The sequence below is a fragment of the Sander lucioperca genome, chromosome 20 (assembly GCF_008315115.2).
Source record: "Sander lucioperca isolate FBNREF2018 chromosome 20, SLUC_FBN_1.2, whole genome shotgun sequence".
Lineage (NCBI taxonomy): Eukaryota > Metazoa > Chordata > Actinopteri > Perciformes > Percidae > Sander > Sander lucioperca.
Window position 1 is genome coordinate 14,734,959 of NC_050192.1, and position 17,428 is coordinate 14,752,386.

The 17,428-nt window shown below is 40.5% G+C and overlaps 1 long non-coding RNA gene across 4 annotated transcripts in view; it reads right to left on the minus strand.

Annotated features, from left to right (window-relative positions):
* Positions 1–17,200, minus strand: part of LOC118494014 — a 31,876-nt gene extending 14,676 nt beyond the window's left edge. For 3 of the 4 annotated variants that reach the window (XR_004896085.1, XR_004896086.1, XR_004896084.1), the window contains exons 1-3: positions 17,058–17,200; positions 15,899–16,321; positions 11,086–11,142 (exon numbers count right to left, since the gene is read on the minus strand). This is a non-coding gene — a long non-coding RNA (uncharacterized LOC118494014). The remainder of the gene's footprint in view (positions 1–11,085; positions 11,143–15,898; positions 16,322–17,057) is intronic. The other variant, XR_004896087.1, reaches the window with a different exon arrangement.
* Between the last annotated feature and the right edge of the window lie 228 nt (positions 17,201–17,428).

The window sequence follows — 17,428 nt, forward strand, 5'->3', positions numbered from 1 at the left end:
CTGTGATTTCTAATAAATGCGTGGAGCATGGCAAAATTAAATTTACAACAAACCTAATGCTGCAATTCTTGCTACTTTGGTCTTATTCAAGCTCGCATTAAATAGATTTTTATTATGAGGCATCGAAATATTCTTCAATGCTAGATGACACAGGAAAACTTCTCTGAATGCAAAGTCAAGTGCTCTCAAGGCTGCAACATTTCAGGTCAAACATTTGTGTCATTTTTGATCACACTGTTACTCTGGAGTAACTCGTTATTACAGTAATAATGCAAATTATAAACTGCAGACATGCTAACAAGATAAATTAAAAATATATTATAGACACATTTTGGGATATTTGAAACTTACCCCTCCTCTCCCCTCCTCCCAACACAAACACACACATACACACCTCTCCTGATTCCCAGCTAATTGCTGCTCACATTTCGGGGTCCATCCCGCATTAATAAATAATTATCTTTGCAGCTCTTATCAAACATCAGCTTACATGCAGTTCTCTGGCATTCTCAGAGTGGTGCCACCTCTTAAAGGGTTCGGACCTGCTGTTGGTTCTAGTTTAATGCCACGTCACAGAGCCACTGCAGCGTAGATGGGCCTGCGTGACCTAGCTCGGCCCAGATAGAAGCTCTTCACACCCCAGCCCCCATCAGGACCGTACACACACATTTCATACGAGGAAGGTGGTGCCATGTGAACCCATGTTTTATTTTACCTGCAACGTATCTGTCCTTCCTGTTATTTCCCTCTGTTCTTTTCTTATTTCCAAAAATTCAGGCATTTATCTGACTGTCAATTCAGCTGACTAAGGGAACTCAGGAACACTACAAATAGAGTGTTTGTTTGATTTCATATCGAGCATGAGTGCCCGCACGCACACACACACACACACACACACACACACACACACACATACACAAAACATTCCCAGACAGAGAAAGAGAGAGAGTGTGTGTGTGTGTGTGTGTGTGTGTGTGTGTGTGTACTGTATGTTTGTGTGTGATTGCGACTTAATGATCTACTCGAGGACATCCACGTAGCACACTCAAATTGAAAAATGAAGATTGGTAATAGGTCGGAGCGTCTCCTAACTGCCACAGCTGCCGAGTCTTGATGCTAGTGATTTATCTTTAATTGGATTTTACAGAGGGGTCTCCCAGTGGGATTCGGCGGTCTCATTTCTGAACTGTCCCTACAACCTTATGCAGAATGTACAGACAAATAAGCAAAGTGGGCCTGGCAGTAAACAGAATTATTGTTTTGGAAATCTATACAGCCGCACAGAAAATATTTATCTGCATATTTTTACATATATTTAATGTGAAAACACTGAACACTTTTTCCCCCCTATTCATGGCTGACCTCGATATTAACCCCAAATCATTGTTAAAAATGAAGCCCTGATCCAGTTCTTCAAACAATGTATTGCATTCATTTTGCTTAAAGTACGAGTCTATAAATATTACACTACATTAATTAAATATATTTTCTAAGGGAACTACTACTGAACGAAATGTCCACAGAAATACCAAACAAGTAAATCACTAATACACCACTAGCTCTTACTTTAAAAAAAAAGTGTTGTTTTTTTCCCCTCAAAGTACTAACCCACGATGGTGTCTACTGCAGTGTGCAGTCTAGTGAGAGGGAAAAAGAGACGCTGGCTCTCAGGGGTTAAGATGCTAGCAGTCATGTGCCTGTCGGCTGCAACAAAAGCCTGCCTATGTAGGGTGCATACAGATGGAGCGAGCTCCTTTGTGTGCAGCGTTTCACACGTCGCAGCCTAGGAACTGCCAGGTCTGGCACTCTGGGCCTGGCTACAGGCCTAACTAGCAGCTTGTAACACCTGACGCTGGGCTCTCACTTTGCTTTTTTTTTTTTTTTTTGCTTGGGACGCAAGTGCAGCAGGTTTTGATAAGATAATGGAATAGAAGTCCAAACAGAGGGTCACACAGCTCAACACAAACAATCGCTACAAAATACAGCAGAGCACAGCGCTGTAGCCAGGCGAGCTCAAATCAGCATGATAGGAGCAATTGTAAGCATGTCTCCCACTCAGGTCTGTCACAAAATATTACATTTTTCCCTCCTCTGCTGTCTGTCAAATATCCCTGTAAAAATGCTCTTCAATATAAATACAACCAGTCCAAGTTTTAATCACGAGTACAGTTGTGCATGATGTGTACATAGTTTTGTATCCTACTATATACACCGTGTCTGTGTGTGTCTGTATATTCTGCTATATTTATGCTATGTGCGCCAAGTCTCTAAGGCAAGTCCCATATAGTGTACATATTGTTGTACACAGTGATTAAACTAGCTAATGCCTTGAACAAGCTTTAACATGGGTGCACAGACCGTCACAAGCAAGAAACCCATGGGTTTGAAAATGTTTTTTTCTATAGAAATGATTTGTCTGCCCTCAAATCTGCAAAAAAAATCCCTTTCTGTATACATATATTTGGTGTGCAGGGCATTCATACAGTAAGCACTTCCTATCTGTGTATAAGCCAAAACTTTTTCTTAAGGTTTACATGGTCAATTTAATATTTTCAATAATGCACGTTTATTTCATTGAGAAGGATTACACAAATGTGAATTCTGCTATCGATGCAAACAAATCCAGAGACAAAATGAGGTGTTGCAAAATGAGGTGTTGCAAAATAAAATCCATACTGCTACGCCTGCATTTAAAGCAACAAAGATTTGACCTTGAATAGGGCATTAAGTTTCATTCTGCACTACATGTATATATTATATATATGTATATATTACATACAAATAACTCTGCAGTGCAAGGTCACAGTGATAAATTATATATAATTTTGTGTCACACTGTTTGCTGAAGATTACATTTTGATGTAAATAGAAAAAATGATAAAAGGCTGAAGGTGATTGTTTGATATTATTGTACTCCTCGCAATCATAAAAATAGAAGTCTGACACTACAGTTTTGTACTGTAGTATACTATAGTATATTCACTCGAGATGAGGTGGAAGCTCTTAACCAAAGTGATTCAGCAGGTGGGGGGTTTGCTTCCTTGCCTGAGGACCCTTCAGCAGCACACCTGGCTGCTATGAGAATGCAGCCTTTGACATTTTAAACGAAGGACAATCTCCCTGAGCATTAGGGCACCCTGCTGCCCTGACTGCACTTAAAAACCCACATAATATGGATAGAAATGCTGTGGACCAGTATTATTCTATTATTTCAAGTGCATAGCCCGCTGCTTGCAGTAAGTCAACTTTAAAAAAAACAAAAAAAAACGTACTTAAGTATTTAGTCAATACAAAATTACTTGTTCACTGTGCTGTTAGTTTTAGATTGTGAAAGCCCAAACCCAGCCACATGAGTGACAGAAACAACGCTCCGAAGAAACCTTCAGGTTAGAACCATAAAAAGTCAATTCTGCTATCCATCCAAAAATCACAATACATTTTTAATGAGATGTTATTCTGCTCTCTTTGGATATATATATATATAGGCTTGCTGGTACAAAAACAACAGTTTTACAACGTTAGGACGAAAAGTAGGTATAATGGTTTTCCTAAAAGCACTTTCGCACAAATTATCAAGCTAGTAATTAGACATATGAAATTGTTTGAACGTGCTTAGAAGCTCTTATAGAGCTAATAACATATTAGAAACATAACTGAAAAATTTTCTGTCTTAGCAGTCACTGCATTGAAAAAATACAGGTTAGCAAAGTTAGCACTTATTTTAAAAGATATGTGCACTGCTAGCCCTAAGTTAGTTTGACATATTTAAGCTAACAGCTTCCTTTAATTTTCAATAGTAATGCTAACAATGCTACAAAGTTTTTTGTTTGCTTCTAAATACAAAACAGAAGACTTTTTACTCCCCGATGTGTCCATCTCCTAGAGAAGAGAATTAACAAACTAAAAGCTCTTCAAGTACACATTTATAAATGGCACAATGGTCATTTATCCTGCCATCACACTTGTGTTGAAACCGGTGAGGTGCAATTAGCTCCCACATATCGGCACGTATTGTTCTTCCCCATGTTACACATTTTATTAAGAGTGTAAATACTCCAGGATCGGGAAATTGAACTCTGCAGTTCTGCAGACACAAATGTGCAGGTATGTAATGTATGTGTAAAAGTCTCTTTCTTTTACACACACACACACACACACACACACACACACACACAAACCCTCTTTGTCAATCAAACAAACTACTGCTTTAAATGTATGTCAATTAAACCTTTGTCAGCACAGTCTGAAGAGTATTACATCCTATTTTCTGACCCTGCAATTACATATACATGCACACATGTATACAAACCACATGCTTGAGTTACATACTACCAGGACAAGTCGGCCAGGCGCCTGACAACCACAGCGATGGAGGAGACGTGACGGAGGGAGGTAAAAAAAGGTACCCTGGCGTGTTAGTTTTCTGCCAGGGAGTCCCTATTGACCTGATAAACCTTTGTGACTGGAACAAATGCAAATGGCGCTGACTTGTTCACAAAAAATACTAAAGGCCTATTCAAATGAGGCCCCGGGCCACAATGCAGCAGTGGCCGAGCCCTCTGTGTAGGCACGACAGCCCCCAGTCACAGAGAGAAGTGAGAAGTGAGAAGAGAGAGAGAGAGAGAGAGAGAGAGAGAGAGAGAGAGAGAGAGAGAGAGCGAGAGAGACACAGACAGACAGACAGACAGACAGACAGACAGACAGATTATTTTAGCCATTGCACAGTTCAATCTGGTTGTCTGGTGGAGAACAACCATCCACTCTCATTACTTCTCCTTGGTGAACACAGACACACACTAAAGATAAAGTTACCTTAAACCTCTGTAATAATGTAGGCCTTCTTGCAAACAATGTTCCACTGCTATGAACTTTACCTCATAATTACCTTGTATGTAATACTTTGCAATTGGGCGCCAGCAGATCTGACTGTTCCTGTTATAAAGCATGACACCAGCCTTGCTTGATAATCAGACACTGCTTTATCCAACTTGGCTTTCACAGAGATACTCAGTGCGTTCCTATGGCTAATATCTTATCCTACTTTTTAATTCTGTCCATGGGGTATAGAAAAGGAAATGAAGAAAGGGACCAGGTGGAAAAGAGAGAGGAGACGGGTGTGGAGGGGTGAGGGGGAACAAGTAACCCCAATAGATAGATTTTGTGTCAATGTCAAAAAACTAAAAAGTGAGAAAGGTGTTTACATGCCACAGAAATGGAAGAAAGCCAGACAACCCAACTGAGGTTTTTAATAATCAGAGTATGAGCTATTGAAACTGAGATATGAGATTTGTATGCGTCAACCCACAACTGGGTTAACTGGGTTACAAAAACAAAATTCTTCTGCATGTAAACGTAGTCACTGGTGCTAAAAATGAATGCAGTCAAGGCACTGTGGGAGGCTCTGGGATGAAAATATCTATTAAAATGCCAAACAAACTACCTTCAAATTAAATTTGACATGTATGTACAAGTATGTGTGGGGCAGAGGCTCAGTTCTGTGCTCACTTGACTGTAAATGTGACACAAGGATGCTGTTTCAGTAAAACACAAATCTTCATCCGATACTAAAATAATAAGCATTTTTTAACAGTATACAGCACAATAGGCCCTTGAAGGTCAAGGAGGGCTTTCTTGTTCCATCTCCTCTCTCCAAATAAGATATTAGTTGGAGCCCGAAGATGGCTCTCACCAGCACATCTGGACAACACCTGATCTGAGGCATGCTGTCTGCTGGACCTCCACTAAACTGGTGGTCTATCAAATGAAGGGTTTTATTTCAAAAGCAGGGTGTATTAAGAGGTAAACCAACTGTCCTAAGTCACTTTATCTGAATCCAATACACTGTAAATGTGTAGAAACTAAATGCATATTATTAATTTGATGGACAAAAATATTACATTTTATTTTTCTGATAATGACTTGCAGCTTCCTCAAAAATTAACACCTCGACCTTTCAAGTTTTTTATATTTCTCTGACTCAACTGACGCTAAATTGTTTCTTTTGTAATTGGCTTAATGACTTATAATAATAATGACTCTTGTCTAGGTTCACCTGATTATATTTTGGAAAATTTATTTAATATTGTCGAAATGCAGTATTGAACTGCCTAAAGCACCAACCTCCATGTGTCACAATGTCATCCAATTCCTAGTCTCACATATTCTTTGTATGTTTTTTTCTCCTGCCTTGTACAAATTCTCCTGTCGTTTTGAGATCCGAGATAGTCCCACCTACCCTGCAGTAGCCCATTTCCGCCATACCCCATCATCTGACCTCCCCTGCCCACCTGCCCACCTGTTACCACATCCCCATCAGCCCAGTAACATATAATGTACACCGGCCCACTTCCATTCATTTCCAGGCAGATCGTTTACTGAGCTTCTGCCTTAGCGTTTCAGCCACTTTCTCCACCTGGGTTTTGCCTGTTATAACCCCCTGCCTGGCTTTTGGACTTCTGCTCTCTAGCCTGTTCCCATATTGGGTAATATTGGAACACACAGCAAAAACTATATTTTGGTAGTTTTCACTTGTGCCTGTGTGGTACTTTTTTATTATACAAGTCTCAGAGCCAGGCTTTACAGTATGATCACGCCCATAAAAACCCAGTCGACTCCAATTCTCCGATTCATTGTGGGGGGCATGAAGGATATATCTGCCTATCATGAGCGTAGGGCTGCAAAATTAATTGAATAATAATCGCAATTAGAATTTTGGCTTCCCACAATTAAATTAAATGCATGCTCCGCTCATGGAAAACTCGGCTGCATATGAAATCAAGCGCTTCCTAAACTAATGGCATGACTCGGGAAAGACTCAGCCAGCGCCATGCCAGCAGTGGCATTACGTACAGCCATTTGCTTTGTTTACCTTCATTAAATCATCTGAAAACAGGCTGTTACAGTATACCCATACAAACTTTATCTCTACTCGGGTAGAAAATTATTTTGGTTTAATTAAAGGCATTACTTTTTAAGGATTCTATTATTCTACAGTACTGAAAAAACAAATATCTGAATCCCAAAATTGAAAACCGAATACCAACCCAACAAACAAATATCAATTAGTCGAATATTAGGGTCCAGCCCTACTTATTTTGATGCAAAAGTGTGTACATTAGCAGGAATGTAGCACAACATGGTAAAAGCAGTGCTCTGTTTATTAAATGTGAAGGTGCAATACAAATATTGTGTCCCTTTATTATTTATCGTAATCTAAGGCGGGTTCGCCACCCGATCCTCCGACTCCAGCAACAACTGCCCCCAATGGCATGCTTCCTATGCTTCATGCCCAGCTAATACTGCCTGACCAGACCCATCCGATTTCAGTGTTTGTCTACGCCCCTAGAACAGCCCTTTAAAGTTAGCGCCCTTGATAGATACCTCTTCTGCTCAGTGACTCATAGAACTTCCCCGGTCCGCCTGGCCACGTCAGGTTCTCATCATGAAACCCTCACCTTTCACCTGATAGACGCACCTCAACCTCCTGTCATTCTGGGTTTTTTTTGTCTGACCAATGTTCCCGCAGTTTTCCAAGCCCTAGTAAATGACCTGCTTCGGGACATACTGAACAAGTTTGCATTTGTATATTTGGATGACATCCTGATCTTTTCCAAGACCACACAAGAGCATGTGCAACATGTGCATGTGTCCATCAAAGACTGCTGGAGAACCAGTCTGCTGAGGAGCCTTCACGGAGTTACAGCTCCAAGAATGTAAAGCTATATTTCTCAGTCCCGCCAGTTCAAGTCCTAGGACGTTCTGCTGAGCTAGTGGAGATCCTCCCTACCTCCATCACAGAGGCAGTCTCCTGGGGAATCGAACAAAAGAACATTCAGCTTCCAGTGGTTGTCTTGCTATTCACCTTTTTGTCCCAGCTCACCTATGCTTGCAGGTCCTCCAGTTGAAATGTTGTCTGTTATCAGGCCACCAAAAGTCATATTGGTACAGGCAGTACAGCTGGTGACTCAAAACACAACCTTGGAGTGCTCCGGTGTTAAGGATGACAGTGAAAGTCCTCCTGACGTCATGCTCAAAAAGGGAGATAGGTGTGACAGGTGCACCCACCCATTCATTAACCTCTGCTTCAGCTGTTTTAGCTTGTTGGCTGTCGATGGCCTCAAAGAGAGCATAAAATGTGTTTAGCTCACTTGCTATAGACGCTTGAGCAAGGAGGAGGGGGTGGGGCTCTGTCATAGTTCTTACACCTTGCTTTTGGGGTTGCCCTCCTGAAATTGTCCCTTTTTGCCTCCTTTACTGCTCTTCTCACATTGTAGGCTGATGCATAGAGCGCCAACCGTCACCAAAAATCTGCTTACAGAACTAGTGTGTAGGATTTAATGGCATCTAGCAGTGAGGTTGCAGATTGCAACCAACTGAATACCCCTACTGTCACCCATCACCCATCCCTTTCCAAACGCGTAGTAGAACCTACGGCGGCCTTCATATAATCTAAAAACGCGAAAGGCCCTCTCTAGAACCGGCGTTTGGTAGTCCGTTCTGGGCTACTGTAGAAACACGTGAACACGGCGGAGGACTCACTCAAGATATAGATATGAAGGGCTCATTCTAGGTTAATGAAAACACAATTCTTAATTCCAGGTGATTATACACTAAAGAAAACATAATTCTGAATATATTCCATTTCTGCCAATAAATCCCCCTAAATCCTACACACTAGTCCTTTAAATATTAGTTAAGAAATGTATCATGGTACAGACAAACACAACATAAAGAGCAGCTTTTATGCTGACAAAACAGAACAAATTCTGCTTTTTTTTCTTGAGTAAAAACTTTTCATCTAAAGTTCTGGCAACTTATTTTGACATGTAAATATTAAGCTGAGATATGTTAGTAGTACGTACATTTATTTATTTTTCATTTTAAGTGGTAGGCTTTTCAAGAAAAGTAAGCTGATCCCACATCCTGCAGTGGGTCAGTTGGCCATGCTGTATGTAGAGGGACACCTGCAGAGGTCACACATGAGCTAAAACTCTGCATGGAGAAGGGCAGAGGAAGTGGAGAGGGAAGAGAAACACCAGAGAGAGACAAAGAGATGACAGACCAGACTTTTACGAACAGCATTTACAGATAGTTTGTATGGACTGTCAAAGCTTGTTTTGTGGGCCTGAGCAGTTTGCTATATAGAACAATACAATGAGTGCAGCAGGTTTAAGTAAAAGTAGATTTCTTCATTTTCTACTTATATATCCCAATACCTTTGTCTTTTCTGCTTTATTTGCTAGTAACTATTAGGTAGAGACACAAAAACACTGAAAATACATTGAGCTATTCTGTACTACTGAAGCCGTTTTATTTTACAGTACATTTTCTGTACTTTTCACTCCTCTACATTTATCTGTCTGCCAAAGCTACTAGTTACTTTAACACTTGAGGGTTTACATGCAAAACATATTGTTTATATATCACAGGTGGATACATTGCTAAACTTTTATCTACCCAACACTACAAGTCATTAGATGTAGTGCAACCTGTATCAGCTACAACAATAAAGGAAATAGTATAAACTGTTGTGAGATATGCAAAAGCTCTTCATTTTATGTAATGGTGGGGCCTTAAAAAGACAGCATCCTAAGGTTATTGAATATTTTATTTAATACAAGCATTACATACTGTATTAAATATACATACTTAATTTAATGATTAAATAAGGTAGTGTCTCCAAACTTACCTCAATTATAACTTGTCTCCTGCTAGTTGTACTACAGCACTTACTTTAAAAAAATCAGCATATGCCTATTTCTGAAAATATTTTCATATCTCTTTTCAGTGTTGTAGTTTGTAGACGGTCCCTAAGCACTCGTCTTGCCATCTCAACACCGGAACTAAACAGAGCTGAATTAGCAAAACTTTTATGCATTTCTTTCACATCTACTGCAGTCAGATTCACTGTGTTCACTCAGAAGGAATCACTTCACATGGGTAGGCATTTGTAATGACATTTCGAACATGTTAAGAGGCTAAAAGCACAGTTTCAGTCTCCTGGGTGCTAACGCTAGCAGGAGGATAACACGGTGAAGGCAACACCAATTGTTTTCGTTTTTCTCGCTACTGACAGCACTCCAAATTTACAAACAACAGAGCTACGTGTTGAAATCGACCAGAATTCTCCTTTAACTTTTCTTCCAGCATTTTAAAGCTTAGGGATGACTAAATCTGTCCCTATTGAATAACATTTTAGTTATTCACTGGACTATTCACTCAAAACCACATGTTCAAATAGCATAGGCTACATTCTATGACAACAACATACGTAAATCTGATTTACGAGGAGTCAAAGATGTCACCTTGTTAGAATCAAGTTCATGGAAGAAATCAAAATCCAAAAATGATCACACAACTATTTTTTTCTAGTCTCCTTACATAAAATCCACTATTGTCATATCCCCCTAACTCTCCTACATAATTATGACATTCCAAAACTAAAGCCAGGCATCGTTCTCCTTCACTGGGAAAATCTAAGTGCTGATGGTGTTGCTGGACAAACTGCGGCTCATCACTCAAATCTCATTCTGCTCATTATGGGCCGTTAAAAATATATTTGATTGTATTGAAACATTAGGAGAAGATTGTCTTTTTGAGCACATCTTATTTTATGTCTTGTCACTCACAGTTTCACAAGAGCTGGGGAAGAACGCCCATTGTGCATTCAATTTTTGAGTGCGTTCTGCTTTGAAACTCGACAGATATTAAGAATTTCTTATTTTCTAGATTGAGTTTCAATTTCAATTTTATTCTTCAAACATCATTCTATAACCAGGTTAGTCCCTTTGCCAAATGTTTATGGGTTAAAGTATTGCACTATACATAAAAAATGATTAGTATTAAACAAAGAAAAAATAATAGGTGCAACGCTGCAACAATTTGAAGGCATAAGGCCGCATAATACATTAGCTTTGACCCTTCTGCCTATCAAGTATGAATCCTAAAATTCATTGAATCCCACTCAGTAGGATTGTGACCAAAACCACTTAAGTTGATATTGTAAGCAACCCAATATTTTTGTATTTGACTATGTTTCTGTACACAGGCCGAGGGGATATTTGTGTGTGTTAGCCTTGTGCTCACCTGTATTGCAGTATTTGAAGTCTTGTGGATCCACGTCTACTTGTGTCCTCACTTGCCCTGCACAGAAAACACAAGACGCAGAAAAAGACTCAAATGACAAATTAAAAGTGTGGAACGCCACGCTCCCTTGTTTCGAACTGCACTGTGAAAAATGATCGAGATCAGTGATTGATTAGGATGTGTGGCGCTCCGTTTTGTTGCGCGTTGTTCTCACACAGTGTGCCAGGAGAAGCTGAGCACAGGACATTCTGGAACATTTCTGCTGTTACATGTCAGTGCTGTTGGGCAGAGCTCCAGCTCAGATTTATTCATTCTTTTCAACCATAAGTTTGGTTTGTAATTACATAAAAAATCATTAGCATTCATTAATCATTAATAATACTTGTGTTTTTTATATGTACAAAAATATCAAAGAGACTTTATTTTCATGAAGTACAATGATGAGGTGAATCGAGGTAAAAGCTCATACTATTCTATGCTTTCCTTCATTAAACAAGCACAATAAAGGAGATGCATGTGAAAACAAACATCAAAGTTGGAACAACTGAGATGCAGGTTGTGCAAACAAGAGCAGCCATTCAACACTAAAATGTGTCCATTCAGACTGTACAATAATAAACACTTTACTGATTTAGGAAGGTCAAAGCAAAAAGTCAGTTGCAGCCTCGGACCTGAAGCTGCTGGAGCTCTGCGTCAGGATCAAGAACATCTGGGCAAGGTGGAGGCTTAAGTGGATATGTTCTCAGAGCAAATCAGCCCTTCTGCTATTTTGATACAAACTTCTATATACACACACACCAAGTAAAGGGAAGAAAAAGGGCAATGCATTATTCCATGAACAGTTCAGTTCATTAAAAACTAGAGTGGATCTCCATTGTTCTTATTTCTGTCGTGCAGCAGCAGCAGTGTGTCCTACTACATTCAAGTTCAATCTTGCAGACACACAAGTCAAACAGTTAAAGAGGCTGAGAAGGCGGTTTCAGTTAGAATATTATAGAACTGATTTCATTCCTAAAAATCCCCTTTTACTGCAATTTGTACACAAAACCTTGAAAATGAGATGATCTACAATTTAGGTCATGCCGTTTCAACATTTCTAGCATTTGCCTTGGCCTGCATTTGATTCTTGGAACGAGTGTCATCCAACATGAAATGTGTCTGAGAACAAATTCAAACTCAGCAACCTTAACCAAATAAATCCATTTGACGTTTACATCCAAAACATGATCGCAGTTTGGGATATCAGTTGCATTGCGGCTGCCACAGGAAATCTACTTAAATATTTGAGCCATTTATCTCTCACCCAGAAGGATTATCAGTTATTTTTAGCTTGTGTTCTTTCCTTATTATCATAGCTTTAAATAATACAAGGGATTCAGAATCCTTAACTGTACCTCAAAACTGGCCTTGATAAAGCCAGTGGTACAGTTTGTGTTGGTGTTTTATATTTTTGTTTTGTCACCTCCTAAGTACATAACGAGGGCAGCCTCTTTTTGCTGTGGGTATGTTCAAACTAAACCTGAAGAACCTGCACTGTTCCCCACAGAGCCCTGCTTCATTTGCTTTTCGTCTCTCCTTTCCTACCCCATCTTCTCACATGAACTCTACATAAACCCGCCGATTCCCCCAGAACGCTGCTGTCTATCCGACATCAGTACAACTAGACATAAAACAAAAAAGTGAGAAAAAAAAAACTGAAATAGACAATATGGTATAGAGAATGAAGAGAGGGAGAGGGAGGGAATGAGAGAGAGAGAGCGAGAGGAGGCCAGATTGCAGAGGGTTGAATCAATGCAGCGGCCTGGTCCCTTTTTTTCATCTCCCCTCTCTTTTTTTCATTTTTTTTTCTCTCTCTCAAATGATTCACAGTGGAAAGAAAGGGCCTTTTCCTTGTCCTCAGTTGAACTCCACATCAGCTTCCTGTTAGAAAAGCAAGGAGGAAACACCCAGAGCAACACACGCGTGCGCACATACACACTCAAATACACACAGTGGAAGGCCTTCACTAGTGGATTCTTTGCAGCAAAAGAAATTAGGTCAAACACTTAAATGCCCTGCACTGAGATGCACAGAGATTTTAAACGTGAAGTGTTTGGTGGGGACAGCAAAGGCATACCGGGGCAACAAACATGAATGCAAACAAACGCTAGTTGCACTTGAAAATACATACAAGCTACACGTTATACTGTCATCTCATGGCTTGCAACATTATTACTACCAAAAAAAGAAGATGAAATAATCGATCAGACGCCCACTGCTCCTATTGTTAATATACCATCCATCTGTGCAGCTTAGAACATGACAAGGTGGCTCAGACACACAATAAAATAAATGATGTGTATTTAAAAAAAAAAAAGGCTCAGAAAACCACCTTTAAAGTCCCTTCACAGGCAGAAACTAACGCACTATGTGCATGCATTCTCAAAAACGCAAGACGACCTGATGAGTAAAGTCTCAGTGAGCCTCTACAATACCGCTCAGGACAGGATGGGACAGCACAGCACGCCACATTGCAGCATCAGCCGTGCACAATGAAAATCCCCGCCCCGCCAACTCCACGGCCGCCCACCCTCTGACCTGAAATGCCCTTAAAGAAACAACACACCATATCACCATCACATCCAATCAACTATTCATAGAAAGGCTGGATTGCACTCGGCCTGATCTTGCCGTTTAGGGTTTCAATCAATTGCGTGAGATATGAGAGAGCGAGATGGAGAGTGGGAGGGAGAATGAAGCTGTTCGGAAAGCAAATAAGAGAAAATCTGGGTGAATCCAAGCCTCCTCTCCTCTCCATATTGGCCACTGCCAGTATGGCCCACAACAGAGCTCTGAGCTACAGGGTAAATCAGACGATAATCACGCCAATTTTCATTCTGTCGCCATGTGCTTGCGCCCGTCCCACTGACTCACAGTGGTGAAATGAGCCCCAGTCCATTGTCTGAGGGCCACCTGTGTTTCTCCTCCATTTTCTGGCACAATGACATTTTCCTGTTTATAGCGGTGACTGGGCTTTATAAACATGCAAAATCAGTTATTAATACGTCTCATTAAAAGACTGTTTGCGACCAACGACTGCGGCCAAAAGGTCATTCGGACCCTGTTCATATTTTGGCTTCTGACAGCTCTGTTCCTCTTTCCAATGAAAGATACATGGAGGGGGAGAGAATGTGGTAGTAGCACAACACCATATTTCTGTCAGCCACCACAGAACTTTTCTCAGGAAACACCACTGCGTTGCAATTTCGACTGACACTCCAGTATGAGTAGAATCTTTCCCGGCAGGTCGGGCCAGCCTGCAGACAAAGCTTTGAGAGCGCGCACACACACACACACACACACACACACACACACACACACACAAACATCAAGCAAAATACATATGTGCACGATGCCAGAGATGATCTGAAAGGAGGAACAACCCCTTAAGAAAAACGAATGAAGTGTGGTGTGCGTGCCACATTTAAACTTTTGACTTGTGCTGAGCTGAAGGTGCTGTAGGTAAAAGTTATCCTTGGCATGAACGACATCTGTGGCATGATCTGAGACCTCTAAGCTAAAAAGAGTCAATGTCTGAATCTCACAAAAAACATGGGGATATGTTGAAATGGGCTGTAAAGCAGGACACGCACAATTTAAATCTTGCATTTTCACGCAATGTAAACAATAATGTGATACTATTGCAAAGTACGCTAATAGTCTTTCTACTATCTTGCATTTTGCTTTAGTTGCTCAGAGAAAGATGATGGTCCAGATTGGGTTTTTTTAAATGTGCTATTTTAACAATGAATAATCTATAGCCACAAGAAGAAAAGATTTAGGCCACACATCGAACTTTTACATGAACCTTAAAAACAACTTGTTTCTGTTCTGTTCTCTAATGCAAACATCTATATGTCCTACTGTACCTTATGAATGTGCAGCTCCTGTTATGACTGTTCAAGCACACACACTCACATATAACGCCAAATAAATATTATCACATAGGCTATATCCACGCTTTAATTCCTCTAAGCAATTTAAGTTTCTATCTTTAATCTTCACTGTACACCTGAGAAACAGTGAGGGAGCCCACACAGGACTTTTAGCCATTAAAAATACATTCAGCTAATTCTGATATAGCTCTTCTCAGATTTCAATGAATTCATTTCATCAAAAACTTCTCTCAGGAAAACCACAGTGAAACATTAGGGGAAACCGCACAGCTCTACCATATGTTCTCGTGTCTTACATACACTGATTATCTCAGGGCGAACAGCTCGGGAGACGCCGCTTTTCTAATTAAATGCACATTTTACTGAAATCCTGTAAATTGCTCACTCGGAGAGCGGTGGTGTTTTCCGCTGGATTGACGTGATCTGCCCGGCTGCCTATCTCTGCATGCATCGGGGACAACAAAGGAAAAGATTATGCCTCTCTGCGAAGGGAAACTAGGGCACTAAGCGACCTCGTTCCTTGTATTGCGAGGGAGAATTTACAGTCTGGCGACCATGTCTCGTCTTCACGTAAAGACTGGGAGGTGTTTGAGACTTGTTCGCAAATTTACATACAATTATGTTAAGCTGTTAAACTGTTATTCCGAAAGCGGTTGTTTTTAGCACCCTGGGAACTTCCCCCCCAAGGACTGTGGATCGGTTCAGTCATAACAGTGTCAATATCCACTGACCCAGTCTGGGGGAAATATATCTAGCTTATAGCTGTAGGTTTACGCTCAAAAAGTCGATGTTCGTTGTCATTTTTACGCACTTTACGCAAATGCAAACCTCTTAAAATCGCCTTACAAAGAGAAAATGGTAAATTCAAGACTACGCACCGACAGGTCTCGAGTTCAAGTTGGATGGTATCTTCCTCCGGGGTGTCCAACTCCAAGTCGGCGGGCTTTATATCTTCTATACGGTGGCTCGTCGTCTCTGGGAACCAAAAAAAACGGAAATAAAAAAGCACAAAGCCATAGCTTATTTGTAGGCTGAGAAGTAGAAAACAAATCGTCATGTTGAATGTGCTAGGAGACAGTCTCCGTGAGCGGCTACCGGGCCACGAAAGAGTTGTCCCCCCCTCTCTGTGTCTCTCCGCAGCCATCCAGCTCGGTTCAGTGGGGGCACAGGCTGCAGACTGCGGCGCGCGTCCTTCGCCGCCGATGAACCAGATGTGTCAAGTTCAGCTGAGGTGAAGCCTCGTTATACAACCGGACTGGGTGTGCAGCGACATGCGCTATCGGGCTGCTATTTAATGGCTCCTAAAGGAAAAAAGAAAAGGCACACCACATTAAAATATCTATAAAAACCAGGCTGTGTTGAGATGATTATTAAGGGCTACCTCACTTCCCCCTCCTCCTCTGCCCCATCCGCGGATCTAAAAAGCACTATTTGCTTTAGTGAATTTACCTGATGTAAGCCTTATGTATGAGACATTTTCACTGTCATACACTTTACTGTGGGCTGAAAATAGCCGCGAAATTATAAATAACACTTCATTATCACACGGGACTATTAACAGAATAACACTTTTATTTACACAATTCCAATAAAGTAAGACAAGGTCACTTTAATGTCACTATTTTAGTGTCGTACGCAAACTTCAACTCCATCTTGGATTAGTTTAGACACAAAATGTCGTTTTCTTCGTTCGTAAAATCCCTCACCTATGTCTAACAGCAATGTAAGCTTGCCACATGCTTTAGTTATAAATTCTTATTCATATTAAAGTATTTCAAGCAAGCAGCAGGCGTCGTGTTAAAGAAAATTAACAATAACCAAGTAGGCTAATAGGCTAGTTAATACCTTAAATGTGGCTGTATCACCCTCCAACAATGCACAAAGAGCACCGATAACAGAAATAAACACATTCAAACATGGCTAAATTACTCTCTCATGCTACCTATAGTTTTAGCTCTAAAACTAGGCCTACTTGTTTTTATTTTTATGCTAGCTAACAAAACAGTCACACGTAATTTAAAGCTGCATTTCTCACACCTGTTTGCCTGCGTTAATTGGCTTGATTCGGTTTCGTCCCCTCTGTAAGTTAATGAAGATCTAGCTATCCAGTTAGACACCACAGGTGACTTGAAGACAAGCCCAGACTTGTTACCCGATTTGCCTCACAGACACTTTATTGATTAATCAGCTGTGGAGATGAGGCAAGACGAAGCTGTTAAAGGACCATTCTGTCATTCAAAAAGTTATTAAAAAATGATCCCCAATAACAAAACATGGCTACAAGAGCTACATTTAATCTCTTAAACAGTTTAATATGAGTCTTAATTTAAGTAGATGACAATACACCATGGACTTCAAATTGGCAATATTGTATTTGCTATTGAAAAAAAATATCTGTAAGGGAATGA